At 37.3% G+C, this 14,926-nt stretch overlaps 1 long non-coding RNA gene across 1 annotated transcript; it reads left to right on the forward strand.

Annotated features, from left to right (window-relative positions):
• The first annotated feature begins 9,643 nt into the window (after positions 1–9,643).
• On the forward strand, positions 9,644–10,334 carry LOC108166586 (uncharacterized). The gene is made up of 3 exons (XR_001776940.2): positions 9,644–9,831; positions 9,921–10,038; positions 10,137–10,334. It is a non-coding gene; the product is annotated as an uncharacterized LOC108166586 (long non-coding RNA).
• Positions 10,335–14,926: the final 4,592 nt, after the last annotated feature.

The raw sequence follows: 14,926 nt of genomic DNA on the forward strand, positions 1-14,926 counted from the left end.
GCTTTTAAGGATTTACCTATTAATAGTACTGAGGGGATCATTTTAACACATGCAGCCTTGATATCCCTGATAAACAGTATAAGTAAAGAGTAATTACTCAAGCTTTATATCTAATTAAATCATAACATTATTCAGAAAGTATGATTTTTAAACCTCCAATTTGATGCAATGATGCAAACCTCCAATGATTGCAAAACAAGGAAAATTAAAAGTTTAGTAAAACCTGTCCTGTGCTTATGAGATCAGGTATTAATGTAGATATAATGAAGAAACATACGCGTATTTTCATTTGGTCTACAGTTGGAACGTTTATCTATGACTAATTTATGGAGATTATCTTAACATTAAAAATGTATTGTACTTATCAACGAACTAGCTGGATTTATGCTGATGTCTATTTATGAAAGGCTCCAGGTCTTTTGTGACCTTGAACAAGATGGTACATAAAATTGTTTGTTATGGAAACTTACTGGGATACAATAAATGTACCAACATACAGAATTGAGCTTCAGTTTTGTCAAATTATAAATACCAATATTTGATGTCAAATAATAAATTTTAATGTAATTTTCACAGTAACAAAGAAGTGTTCGCTACTGCATTTTAAATATTCGGTTGCCTAAATGTTCATCTCTATGTATAGCTCTTGTATTTGCTATGTAAATAAAGTGGATTGGACATATTTTAACTTGTACTGTATAAAATGTACAAAATTCTTGTGTGAATAAATCTGCATATATGCAGGATAGGTGACAGTCACTTGAATTCAGTTCTGTGTAGTTTTATTATGTACCCAGAGACACTCTCAAAGGTTAACATTTTTTTTATTTATTCTTCAGTCATACAAACTGAGTCTAAACAATAAAGCAGAACAGAACTGACTTAGGGCCTCAAATGAAGAGCATAAAGAGAGCTGAAGACATCAGCAGCAGGAAGACGCCAGGACCTGTCGGTACGGCTCCATTGCACAGCAAGAAGACAGACCACCACATGGCATAAAGGGAAGTTTGCAACCCTTGGTGACTGTGTTTAAATCTGTGTGCAAGGGTAAGAAAATCATCAGAATCAACACTACAAGACTGTTATTTAGATTCACTACATGATGATAATAAATTATTCACGCACAGTTGCTTTCAATGTTTCCATGAAGGTGCTGAGGTTTGCAACTTCTCACTGAAATGAGAACTTACTTGGTACTATGAGAACTTACTTGTTTCCCGACCGCCCTGCACCTTAGGGAGTAAAAAAAACAACAACAAAAAAACGCTGCTCAAAACTGAAACATGAGAAGCGGGCAAAACGAAGCGCTGCGTTCTTCGCTCTGTTTTGCCCGATTCATCTATAGATGTGAATTATGGCATAACAACAGAGGATCCGACGCTGAACAGTGAAAAATCAACACATGATGTGAAACACATGATGATTAGGCGGCGCAGCAGGTGATGAGATTACTGGTGGTGAGCGTCAATAAACGATAAAATAAATGTAGCAACAGGAAAGAAACTAATGTGGACATAGCAATAAACCAAGAGATGATAATAATAATCAAATTAAAGTAAATGGAAATGAATGAAGAACAAAATGCAAGAATAAACTAAGAAACTAAAGTAAATACTGGTATGGCAAGACCTTTCGAGCAATAATTAATACAGAGGACTGTATGGCAAGAGTAAACAGACAATATTTCCAGATGAAAGGTAAAATAATATTGTTGAAGTGTCATGGGTTTGTTGAGACCACATCTAGTACTGATGTGATCAAACAGTAAAGAACTGATCACCTATTTATATTTTTTTTATTAGATTTGATATATTTATTTCTTCAATATTATTTTTCATGTCAGTGTTAATGTCATGAGGCTGATGACTCCATGACACTTTCAATTTGACTCATTAGGATTTGATTAAGAACCAGATTTGTTTTTTGTAATTTCTGTCCAGTAAAACTATTACTCTATAAATCAATAGACAGGTCTATATAAAGATATAATCCATGTTTCTGTCTCATATTTGTATGGTATTAAAAGGATCTGGAACTTTTATTTTTCCACTGAAAGCTCTGGTTTGCACAATAAATGCCATGTGGGTGAAATTTTATGGATGATGCTCTGTTGTCCCATTCTCCTGAAGGCAGCACAGAGCTGCACCACCAGAAACCGACAGAAACACTGAAGGGAAGAAGAGTTATGATTAATGTAGTTACAGTTCTATCCATGTTTTAATGTTGCAGAGCTCAGTCGTTTGCAAATAGTTCAAAGTTTAAACTGGCATGTTGTACATCTTTTATCTGGTCATTTTGTGCAAGACTTAACAACTAGAAAATGGCACAAAATAAGAATATTTTTTCCACTCTGATTGGCTGCTGTTAGGCCAACCAATTTTAAGTTGAATGTTCATTGCATTTTTCGTAGACGCCTGTATTATTTTTATATTATATTATATTATATTATATTATATTATATTATATTATATTATATTATATTATATTATATTATATGTATTATTTTTGATGATAAATACAGAAAGAAGCATAAAAATCAAAACATCTACAACAGTGATAGTAATATTAATGATAAAATAATGGTCAGTGCAAAGTAGCCTGCAAATTCTTTGGTGGGGGGCGGTGAGGGACCTGGATAAAGGCTAGGGGGGCGCTGGGCCAGAAAAGGTTGAGAAACACTTATTTATATGATCTTCTCGATATCAAAACCTTTAAAGATAACTAGCATGTTTCTCTGATTTTTTTACAGTATTTAAAACAAATATAAAATGATGAACATCAGGATATTCCAGTGACTGAAAATCTACTAAATAGTTATCTCCCATATCTCTCATGTTTTGAAAATATGTCAAAACAATTTACATAATGGGAGAGGAAGAATGTTTTGAAGTTCCACACGGTATTTCCCTGAACTGTGAAGAGATTTGTTTAGGGTTAATTTAGGGTCAATTTGTTTGTCATTCCATTTATTTGTATTGGGTGCCAACATGACATTCATATAACATGTGGGTAATTCACACATATAAAAAAGTAATTAAATAAATAATCACAACAAATGATCATAAATTAAGTTTTGTGAAATCATGATGGTATTTGTTATAAATTTATTTCTAAAGATCTGAAAGCAGCTACAATCAAAAGGAGGAAAGAAATATTTTTTATCTCTTACAAGACTGTGAAAAAGAAACAAGATTAAATAACCAAAAGAACCTTGCACTCCATCATCACACCAGAATTGCTTTATATGGAAACCATTCATGATGTGCTGAACCACAATGCCCTCTCTGCACAGTCACTGCACAGGAATCCATTTAAGAGGAAACGACAAGTTGAAGCTTGTTGTTCGTGAGAAATAGCTGCTCATACCCAGCCAGGTTCTACTGGAGGTTTCTTCCTGTTAAAGGAGAGTTTTCCTTTCCATTATTACTGAAAGTGTGGCTCTCATGAGGGACAGTTTCAAAGTCAGCAATGCAATGCAAGCGACAACTTGTGGCAACATGTTGGTCCAGGAGGAATGAATGCTGCAAGCTTCTTTTGATAGAAAACTTTTATCAATCTTTGCTAAAAATCTTCCATGAGACGACATCTGTTGTAAAATTGGTGTCATATAGATGAACTTAATTCAATTGAACTGAATTGTAGTTAAGACGTTGAACTCTCAATGACTTCTCTGGAAGAGGAAAAAGGAGCCATTAATTTTTAAACTCTATTGTTCACAAAAGCTTGAGAACGTTTTGCTCACTGTACCTGTAATATTGATAAGCATTTCGTCTTTCAGACTCTGATGTCAAACATTTCTTGATATATTTCATCCTTAATTATTTACCAAATCATTAGCATTTCTTGATTTTTCTTTTTCAACATATTTGTTTCACTGCAGCAGATTTTTTGGTTTTTGTGTGTAACAGGATATAATAGGGTTTTATTCTCTTAAACGTTATAACACTAGCAGTGACTAGAAACAATATTTAAAATGTATTATATTTATTAGTGAAACAAATCAAGTCAAAATCAACACGATAAAATTAGATTGTGCCCAATTTTAACACAGCAGCAAAATAATAACAGTGGGAAACCAAATATGACAGTTTTTAACACATTGCATGACTTAAAGCTGAAATTAAATTGAGCTTAACATTGAAAAAGGACGTCTTCCTCATACTGGAAGAGGAAGATAAGTGAGATTGTGCTGGAATCACATGTCATATCAGGTTTTTGCATGTCATGCAGTTCATTCAGTCAAAGAATCACCAGCCTCTAAGGAATTTGCAGTTTGCTTACAAGTACCCAGAAAGACAGGATTTCTCCTTAAACTGTTTGTTATTGTTAAGTGAGATTACAATAAAGTGCAGAAATCTAAAATGTAAGTTTATGTGTGTTAACTTGGGCAGTTGAAAAGTTGGCAAGTTCAGACAAGCACCTTTACAAGAGGTGCAAAAGCCCAAGTCAGGGTTCATATTTGCATCCAGAAAATCGCCCAGCTAATGCTTTCCTTATCTGATGACACAGTTATCAGAGCTACTCTTTATTTTAGTTGACACTGTCCTTCACAGAGTAAAGAAAAACACTCTGACACAACCATAACCCTATTTGCATGTCATCTAAAGCTGATGGTCTTAGGCATTGAGGATTAGCTTTTTGCACGACAAAGGAAGGCTTTAGTTATGGCACTATCAAGGATTCGCTTGATGGAAGGCACGAGGATGGGGTTTGGCACAAAAACAAAGAAAATTAAAAATGAGATGCACCAATCAATCACCGTATCTATGATTGGCCCTGATCAGTAATTTCCAAAGCAGATTCTGATTTTCTTTATATTCAATAAACCTATAAAAGCTAAATATCCACATTTGAATAGTGTATGCATACTGGAATTAAGAATGTGGACTTCAAAGTGTTCTTCTGACAATTTATGTCATGTTTTTACTGGCATTTCATTTTACTTTCTTCAAAATATCAGGATCAGTTGACAGTGTGTGAATGAAATCACATGCTGCATATGTCAACTGTAAGGCAAAGGAAATGAGATTATAGGCCAGTGGTTCTTAACCTGGGTTCGATCGAACCCCAGGGGTTCGATGAGTCGGTCTCGGGTTCGGCGGAGCCTCTGCCGCGGAGGTAAAGACACACTTGTGTAAAGTCGTGATGACGCCCCGCTTTGCCATCACTTGCTGCAGAGGGTGACGTTACATTGCTTAGCCAATCAGTGCTGCAGAGGAGCACCAATTGAAGGAGTTCCACTCTCAGCATGGATTTGAACTTTTGTCTTTAATTACTTCAGCAAAGCTCACAGTTTTTACCAAATTCTATAGTCTAAATCTGTCTCATTTTTTCGGGGTTTGTACTGCCTCTAGTGGCGTGGGGGTGGTTACACAGCTAATATAATTACATTACTAAATCAGAATACCGCTAAGTATTTTGTGTGTTGGGAGGGGGGGAGAAGGGGTTGGAACAAGAAGGGTTCGGTGAATGCGCATATGCAACTGGGGGGTTCGGTACCTCAAAAAAGGTTAAGAACCACTGTTATAGGCTCATATATATTCCACAAGAGCAGAGAAATTAGTTCCCACTCTCTGAGTTGCAAGAAAGAAAAATGAAATTATTATCAGCAGGTAAAATTTGATAGTTTTAGATTCTTTTTTGCACATATTTTAAACAGAATATTTTTTATGTGACTGGTCACACATTTTTAACTAGTGGTAAATGCCCTGGGAGGGACCAACAAGATATTCATTCTCAGTAAAAAATGCTGGGCTATTTTCATAACCCAATTTCTGGGTTGAAGCTGTTGGGTCATAGGTTGGGTTAGTTTGACCAAATATTGGATCAAAATTCATAACGCAAGAGCTGGGTCAGAAATTTACCGGAGGTTTACAGCTTGAACACTTCTGTTGGGTCAGGTGTTGGGTAGATTTAACCAATTGGTTGGGTTAAAGACGAAACTTGGAAGAAGCCACGCCCCTCTTCACAAGCCTCCATTTTCAACAAGACTGTGAACGTTGCACATCGGGCTTCTCCTCTCCTTTGAAATAAGACATGATAAGTAAAAAGAACATAAAGTTTCAACGTGAATAGGATTTTATAAATAAATTTTATTTTTTTCAAACATGTCTGATATTTATTTTTATGGTTATTTAAAATGTTTATTACGGTAGCTTGCTCTGACAAAGAGCTTCGGTGTTGCTACCACATGGCTGTTGGGGGAAAAAAAAGATGAAGGGGAAGGGCACAATTTGTCAAGTAAATTAAATTCAGATTTAATTTTGGCTGAAACGGCTCTCCATAAACATGTTAAATGTTTAAAAATCGATTTAGTTTTAGAAAGAATGACAGTTAACGGTTTGTCCCCTGATTTTCACTGGGTGTAATATGCGCGCCCATCCTCAGCGGGCTTAGGCGACAACACCAGCAGTAATGGCGGAGGAGAGCGAACAGAGCTATTAATAAAGTGGGTATATTATGCTTTTTGAAAATAAAATAACTTTTGCAAAGTTATTATAAATTAGTTGTGTCATTTATAATAACTATGTGCTCGGCTTATTAACATATAGCTTAATTACAAACATGCTTCCCTGCAGCCGCTCGCTCATCTCGCCCCCTCTGTCAGTGGGCTCTTTACGCCTACGGCGTTGACGTCACATCTCCAGGAGTTAATGCGGCTCACTTGTTTCCGCTTTGAGTTACTATGACTGCTAGAAAAGACTAAGTCGTATTTTAGATGCAAAAAAGCAATACTATGAACATTGTTGTCTTCCTAATATAATGGACTTTTAAGTTTTCATTAATTTCCAAGCGATCCTGAATTAAGAAGATGGTGGCTTGTAAATATTTGCCACTACCAGTTAAAGCTAACGCTGCACAACACAAAGTTTGCAGCCTTCACTTCACTCCGGATCAGCCTAAAACTACCGGAGGAGACGGATGGTAAATAAAGGAGCCTCCCTGAGTTATTTCCATGGAATCACTTCTGTATTCAGCCTGAAAGAGCGAGTTCTTGGAACGAGTGAGCGGACCAGTGCCAGACAGCCGAGAAACCGATCCGCCTGTACACACTGCTGTAAACATCGTCCTATCTGAGCTCTTCACAAGAAACATGCAAAGGTAACAAAACGAAATAACACGGAGACAGACATTAAGCAACACGGTCATATTTTTCTAAAAGCAGCAACTTTGAACCTGAACTGTCCGCTGAACCAGAACTCTGACACCAGAGCTGCGCTACTGTTAAGCTAAGAGGCTTGTTGTGCTCCGTCAGGCTTCGGAAGCTAAAAGCCCAAACCGTAATCTCCCCCGTTAGTCTCTGACACTAACGAAAATAAGATAAAAAACATTGTCCATTAGAATGTTTAGATACTTAAATAGCACATTTTTACAAGAACAATGTCCGAGAATATGGCCTACTAGCATAAGCTAAGGTTAATGTTAGCCACAAAGTTTAAGTAAAACTCACCTTCGTATCAGTGAATGTACATCTTAAAACCTTTCTCCAGTTGTTGGGGCTTCGGATCGATGTACAAACCTCGGCCAAGTCCTGCAAGCACCTAGTGTAAAATGATATTTTTATTGGATCGGAAACAATCGAGCCGCTTTTCCCCGAACGCGGAAGCTGAGGTGCAAAGAGTCCGTTGACCGGGTCATCGGGTGCGGCTCGTTAAGGCTCGTTAAGCCGAGAGAGAACGACCTTCTCCCGGCACATTGCTTTCAAACTCCCGCTGGCTTTCCGCAACGAGTTAAAAGCAAAAATAAGACTATGTTAATGTTTGCTAATTTTATTATTATTGTTAATTACAAATACATTTATTTAAAGTTAGTGCTGAAAGTTATTCAGCACTAACTTGGTGTTTAAGTTAAGTTTTACTTCTAAATTAAATTATATGTGTTATTTTATTAAGTGCTATATTTATTTTTAGGAACATAAAAATTACTCTGAACATTTGAAATTGCTGGCTATTTACAAGTTATTTGCAGTGAAGACCAGTGGTGGGAAGTAATGAAGTACAAGTACGTCGTTACTGTACTTAAGTAGAGTTTTCGTGTATCTCTACTTTACTTAAGTAGATTTAATAATGGGTACTTTCTACTTTTACTCCACTACATTTTACAGTAAGTATCTGTACTTTCTACTTCACTACATTTCTACAAAACTGTCGCGTTACTCGTTACATCCAAGTCGCATAGTGGGTTTTTTTTCAGTTAAAATGTGAAGTTCAGGGATTTAAGGTGGCGCCGTAAAATCCAAGCAATAACGTGACTTAGTGTCTGTTGTCACCCATCGGCTCCACCTTTAGTCGCACGCGGAGCTCCAAGACATGCGCAGTGGTTTTCTCTGAGCGTCAGTAATATAATAGCGCTGCATAAATCATAAGATATGGCGACATGTAAAATCAGCAGCTTTCACAGACGGTGGGAACTTTGTCCAATTTTTAACGTCACTTGGAAGGAAAGCTTAAAGAAAGGTAAGCTCCGGTGATGCTAGCAAAGCCAGCTGAATTGACTGAGACACATGTTGCATCTGCGATGACTGACATGTTGCAGATATGGGACAACGCTGTGACCAAAGTGCAATATTGTAATATGACATTCATGGACGATCCGATTCTTCTGGACGGATCTTGACTAAATCCTATAGGACTGAAGCCTCAGTGAGAGCCATTCTTTGCTCTTGTAATGCTCTGCGTACACTGCAGTAGCTATTTTATTTCATTAAAATATCTTTATATTTAATTGGTGAATAAATAAAACAAGAATGTAGCAACGCAGAGCATGTTCATTGCTCTTTGTTTTTGCAGACGTTGCAGCAGGAGGGAGGATGAGAACAGTCACGGTGCTCCTCCTGCTTGGTTACTTCTTGCTTATTGGGCCTTGGACAGTGTTCATAGTTGAGCGTTGTTAATCGCTATGTTTAATGGTGCAGACAATTATTATTTATGACATTGGCAATATGGGCAACCGCACAGGGCGTTATTTCTTTAGGGATGGCAGGAGACCTCTAGACCTCTGTGTATTGTGGCACAGAGATGAAAGCAAAACAGAATGAAGAAGAGTTTGAATTGTCACTGGTTAAATTTATTTCAGCTCTAAGTATTTAATATCTAGGTGGGAAAGTGAATCTTTCAGATCAATTTGAGAAGCAGTTTTGATAGGTGCACTAAAGTTTATTGTCATGTAGCACGGGGTGCTGGTTTTGATTTGGTCTTGGGTTCGGTGGTCCAGACTACAACTCTGCTATGAGGCTCCTTGGTTCCATGTCCTCCTCTGCCAGTTGGATTTCTTTCAAAATAAATGTGTGGCAAAAAAGTGAAGTTCATGTTATGTTATGACAGGAGACGAGATGTTTCCATCCCTGAAATTATGATGCATAGAATCACATATCTAAGTCTAAACTATGTTACAGAGTAAATGCAATAAAAACATGTTTTATCTGTGGCATATGATCATATGATTGGTACACTTAATGATATTAGTGATTAGGCAATGCATTCAGCAAGTACTTTTACTTTTAATACTTAAGTATTTTTAAAAGCCAGTACTTTTTTACTTTTACTTAAGTAAAATGTTAATGTGGTACTTTGACTTTTACTTGAGTACATTTTTGTCTGTGTATTTGTACTTTTACTTAAGTACATTTTTTGAGTACTTTCTCCACCACTGGTGGAGACATATATAAGATTGAATTCAGTCTTTCTGAAAGTTTGATTTGTGATTTTGTCTTTTCTGATAGATTTTGTAATTTTACATCCAGGATCTTCAGGAGAATTGAGCCAAACCCAAACTCTTCGTTCTCAACGAAGACCTTCTGTATGGCGAAGAACAGGAGTCTGCTCCCTCAAGGTATTGAAGCTCAGAAGAAATGTTCTCTACATTTTTTTCATGCTTTCTAGTTACTAAAACATTTTAACACTAGCTTATGTTTGATACAGTAGAAGATGTAGTCCTGCAGCTGCTGCCAGTACTCCTCCCGGCTCCACCTTACTCATTTGGGAGAAGTTTCAGACCTATCAACCTGGAAGTTCAGAAGGTTTCATTGATATCCAGCCTGTAAGTCAACATTCATCTCTGAATCATGCTCAAATTGTTTGCTGTTTAAATAAGTGCATCACTAATGGCCTGTTTTTTCTGTCTTCTCTATCCATCAGGTTGGGACAAACCTGGTGGCACATCTACAAAATGTGACAACATGGAACCCATATGTCCTCATGCAGGGAGACAGGCAAAAATGCTAAAGTGTCGTTAAAAATGCTCCTTGTTTAATGGCTGAAAGTTTTACTTGTAGTTTGCTTTAAAACAGACTTTTTACATGAAATGTTTTCTAATGTGTAGTAACAGATACTTCTGGAGTTTAACTATATACTTTTGAAACAACTTACTTATGTTTTGTAACTTTTGTAAGTGAAATCTGCTGGCTCTATATATGTATCACGTGGAAATAAAAGAAGTTTTAAATTCAGATTGTTTTCAATCCTGTTTTTATATAGTGAAATTTAAAATAAATCTTTCTTAATTTTAACCCAACTATAGTGGTACAATAACCCTTATGTTGGGTTATGAGTTTCAACCCAATTTTAGATCAATTAAAACATGTCAATTTAACCCAACGTTTGGTTAGTTGCCATGACCCAATGTGCTGGGTCAAACCCTCAACCCAACCCAGTTGAGTTAAAACAACCCAGCGCTGGGTCGGTCCATATATGACCCAGCGCTGGGTTACGAATTGGGTTATTTTTAACCCAGCAGTTTTTACTGCGTTGGAGTTCTGGACCTGAATTAAGTTTTCTAACATGACATGTTTTTTTCTAAGTGTTTAAAGTTCTTAGGGGAAAAATGTAAATTGACAGGTCTAACGTCAAAGAAAACCAGACATCTGTGTTGGTCAGTAAAGGCCTGATTGGTGCATCTCAACAAAAAATCATTTATTTAGGCAAGAAGAGCATCTTGTTGGAGGCATAAACTCAACATCCACCAAAATTTGAACTTTCCCTTTAGAAAGCAAACATTCTCTGTCATTTACTGGCTTACTTGCTGAAGATACAGTGCATTTGTCAGTGCAACCTTATGTAAAGTTATTTTTTATGTCTCAACCCAATAAAAGTAAGCCAACTCATCCAGAGTCACCGGGTAGTCCGTGAGGTGCAAGGGACCTTTGTACGTTCTTTTTTTGCCTTTCCACTGGCCTGCTGGGAGGTAGATGTCCCTCTCTAGTTTTCCTGGCTCCAACACTGGAGCCACCAAAAGATCATCCCCAATCAGAAACTGGGAGTCAATCTTGAAGGCTGCCTCGTCGTCTTTGGCGATCCACCACAAAGGCCTTATGATGGGGTCTCCGGTACCAAGAACTTTCCCTGCCAGCTCAAGAACCCTTGGAGCCACGTCTCTTTCATGGAGTTCTGAGAACTTCCGTGCAATCTGAACCTGGAGATTAATAAATTGTGTTTTAGCATCACAAAAGAGCACAAACAACAAATTATCAAGCATTTATACATTTATATTTTGCATGAACGTGGGAAATTTCATTGGTGGTTGCATCCCAGCATAATATCTGACTAGGAAGGAAGGGTTTCAGTTAATAATGGAACAATTTGGTATTACAGTCAAATCTTCGGCTGAGATGGTTTTTAACCAGCAGGTTGTGACATGAAGGACATGAGAAGAGACCCATTGAAACCCTGAACAATTCGCCTCAGATACACAGCATTCTAGCAACTACTTTTTGCTTCATAACAATAGCAAACTGCCTGCAAGACAAAAGGAAAAATACTGAAACCATTGTGGGTTTCAAAATTGCTTGCAGTTTGGTTTTGAGACAAAAATCTCCCTATTTAAAAGAAACATGTTGGCGCCCTCTTGTGGTAATACTAAAAACTGCTCTAAGAAAATAATTTATTTTCTGAATCAGAATAATATATTAATTATTTCTTCATTTGGCAAATGTATTTAATGTATTTTAAGCATAAAAACCAATCAGTATTCATAGGTCTTGATTTTTTTAAATATGCTGTCACAAAATTTCAATGCATTTTACACAAATTTTATGTGACAGACCAGCACAAAGTGGTGCATAACTGTACAATCAAAAGAAAATTCTGCATGGTTTTTAATATTTTTTACAAGGACAAATGTACAAATTGTGACATGCATTCATATAGTTCTCTTTAAGCAGATGTAAAAAAAAATAAAGTCCAGAGCTTGTTAATGCTAAAGGATAAAACCTGTGCTGTTGTTTCAGTTGAGGTTTGACATTGCTATATCTTGTTAGACAGCTCATATTGAGCCCAAATGTCACTTTTGGCGTGTTAAACTTATTCTTCCTCCAAACGTGTTCACCAACACCCAAAGAGTTCACCTTTGCTTCCACTTACACTGTTTCCCAGTTAGCTTTTCCAAATCTTCTACAAACAAACCTTTATGATGTCTGTTAGCACTTTGAGTCTTATTTTAGCTCTCAGAAGATTAAATTAATTACAAGATGTCTTGTTATGTTTCCATTCTTGTTAGTTCATTCCTGTTAGGCCTCAGTCTGTATGTTACCAGAGTAATCATGAGGTGCTTCCCCAAGCAAGGAATGAATCTGTGTTCAAGTGGATCTTTATGTTTAAACAAAACCATTAAAATATGGGAAGATGTGGGTGTGCTGCCTTCACCCCTTTAAAGAGGCAGGATGACTAAAACTCGAATCACTTTGTTTATTCCAGATTGTGCACTGGCCTGCAACATGGTCCTGAAGTCCTCTTTTAATTTATCAAAGCCTGTGTATCAAAGTCTGTTTGCTTTTTGTGTGTCTTCTGCAGCTCCAGTCGTCACAGCAGATGGCTGCTCATGTGGAGGATGTTGGTTCTGCTGGAGGTTTTTCTGTCGTAGTTTTTAAATGCTCCTAAATGGCATATTCTCAACTGGGACTATATAAAAAAACTGAATTGAAATTAATTGAATTTTGACTGCAATTCTAACAGTGTTCCTATGAAATATATTTTTTTCCATAGCTTAATGTTTTTTGTGTACATATTTTGTTTAAATAAATTTGCTTTGTTTTGCCTATGTTCGTTATACAGACAATATTATCGGTCAATGTGACTTCTCAGATACTATAACCTTAAGGGAGGTAAGTTGCTTTTTAAATAATTTCCCTCAGGTTTGGGTAAAGTGTGCAAGCTCCATTGCGTGTAAACTTTGCACATGTCGTTTTCACCTTGGTAACCATTTCCTGTTTTTGTTACTGCCTATATGCACTACCATCATTTTTTTATTTAATTTCGTCGTCTTAAGGTTAAAATGTCATTGAAATCAATAACTAATTTGTAAAGGGTACCTGGGCTGAAAACATGCATCACACATCAAAAGGATTGCACAGATCAAAGACATTCAAAAGATACATAACTCATTTAAAACATTTTTTTAAAATAAGAGCATTTCTGTAGGAGCCATTTATCCTTTCTTGGGTATATCGCCGGGGCTGCACAGTGGCGCAGTTGGTAGAGCTGTTGCCTTGCAGCAAGAAGATTCTGGGTTTGATTCCCAGCCCCGGTTTGCATGTTCTCCCTGTGCATGCGTGGGTTTTCTCCAGGTACTCCGGCTTCCTCCCACAGTCCAAAAACATGACTGTTAGGTTAATTGGTCTGTCCAAATTGCCCCTAGGTGTGAGTGTGTGTGTGCATGGTTGTTTGTCCTGTGTGTCTCTCTGTTGTCCTGCGACAGACTGGCGACCTGTCCAGGGTGTATCCCGCCTCTCGCCCGGCCCGCTAGCTGGAGATGGGCACCAGCAACCCTCCCGACCCCACTAAGGGACAAGGGTGCAAGAAAATGGATGGATATATCGCCACCAGGGGGCGTATTTAGTTTTGAGTTCTGAGTGTCTGATGGGGGGATGGGTTATTTAAGGTCAACCATGATTCTGTTCAGGTGTTGTTAATAGGCTGAGGCAAACAGTTTTCTACTGTGCTTAGTTTGGATGTAGGTCGAATTTATGTGGATCTAAATGGAAACAGTAAGGCAATGGACATTGTTCTGACAATAAATGACTTTATTTTATGTCAAACGGAAGATCGGCATTATGAATCTAGCGCACGTAAAACCAATGCCTTTCAAGAACAACCAGTAGCCTAAAATATAGGATTTTAGCAGCTACAATACCTGTTCAGAAGTTCTGATGTGAATCTGATGACGTTGTTTTTAAATATTAATTCATATGTTCTGGTTAGTTGCTCAGTACTTGAGTCGTCATTTACCAAATATTTTTTTACTTTTATGTAACGGGTATTAGTGAAATTCTTGCTAAAATTTGTGTCGTAGTTGCCCTGTGATGGGTGTTTTTTTAGCGCCCTCTATGGTTGCCATAGACGACAGGAAACCGGAAATTCTCCACAGTCTGCTCAGTGCTCCGCTGTGGTAAGTCTTTCGATCTGGTTCTCTTATGAAAAAATATTAGAAAATATGTTCAAAAGCTAACTCAAATTTGTTAGAGTCATGGACATACCAGTAGAGGAGCTAACCGCATTGTTTCTACTATGACCACTCGTGCTGTAAATCAGTGGTAGGAAGTAACGAAGTACAAGTACTTCGTTACTGTACTTAAGTAGAGTTTTCGTGTATCTGTACTTTACTTAAGTAGATTTAATAATGGGTACTTTCTACTTTTACTCCAATACATTTTACAGCAAGTATCTGTACTTTCTGCTTCACTACATTTCTAGAAAACTGTCGCGTTACTCGTTACATCCAAGTCGCATTAAAAAAATTTTCCGTTAAAATGTGAAGTTCAGGGACTTAACGTGGCGTCGTAAAATCCAAGTATAACGTGACTTGCGTGTGTCTGTTGTCACCCTTCGCCTCCCCCTTTACTCGCACTCGGAGCTCCAAGAAATGTGCAGTGGTTTTCTCTGAGCGGGAGAATATGTCTGTCTAATCGATAATAGCTGCATAAATCATAAAATCA

This window comes from Poecilia reticulata, chromosome 9 (assembly GCF_904066995.2).
Source record: "Poecilia reticulata chromosome 9, P_reticulata-male-v2, whole genome shotgun sequence".
NCBI classification, from domain to species: domain Eukaryota; kingdom Metazoa; phylum Chordata; class Actinopteri; order Cyprinodontiformes; family Poeciliidae; genus Poecilia; species Poecilia reticulata.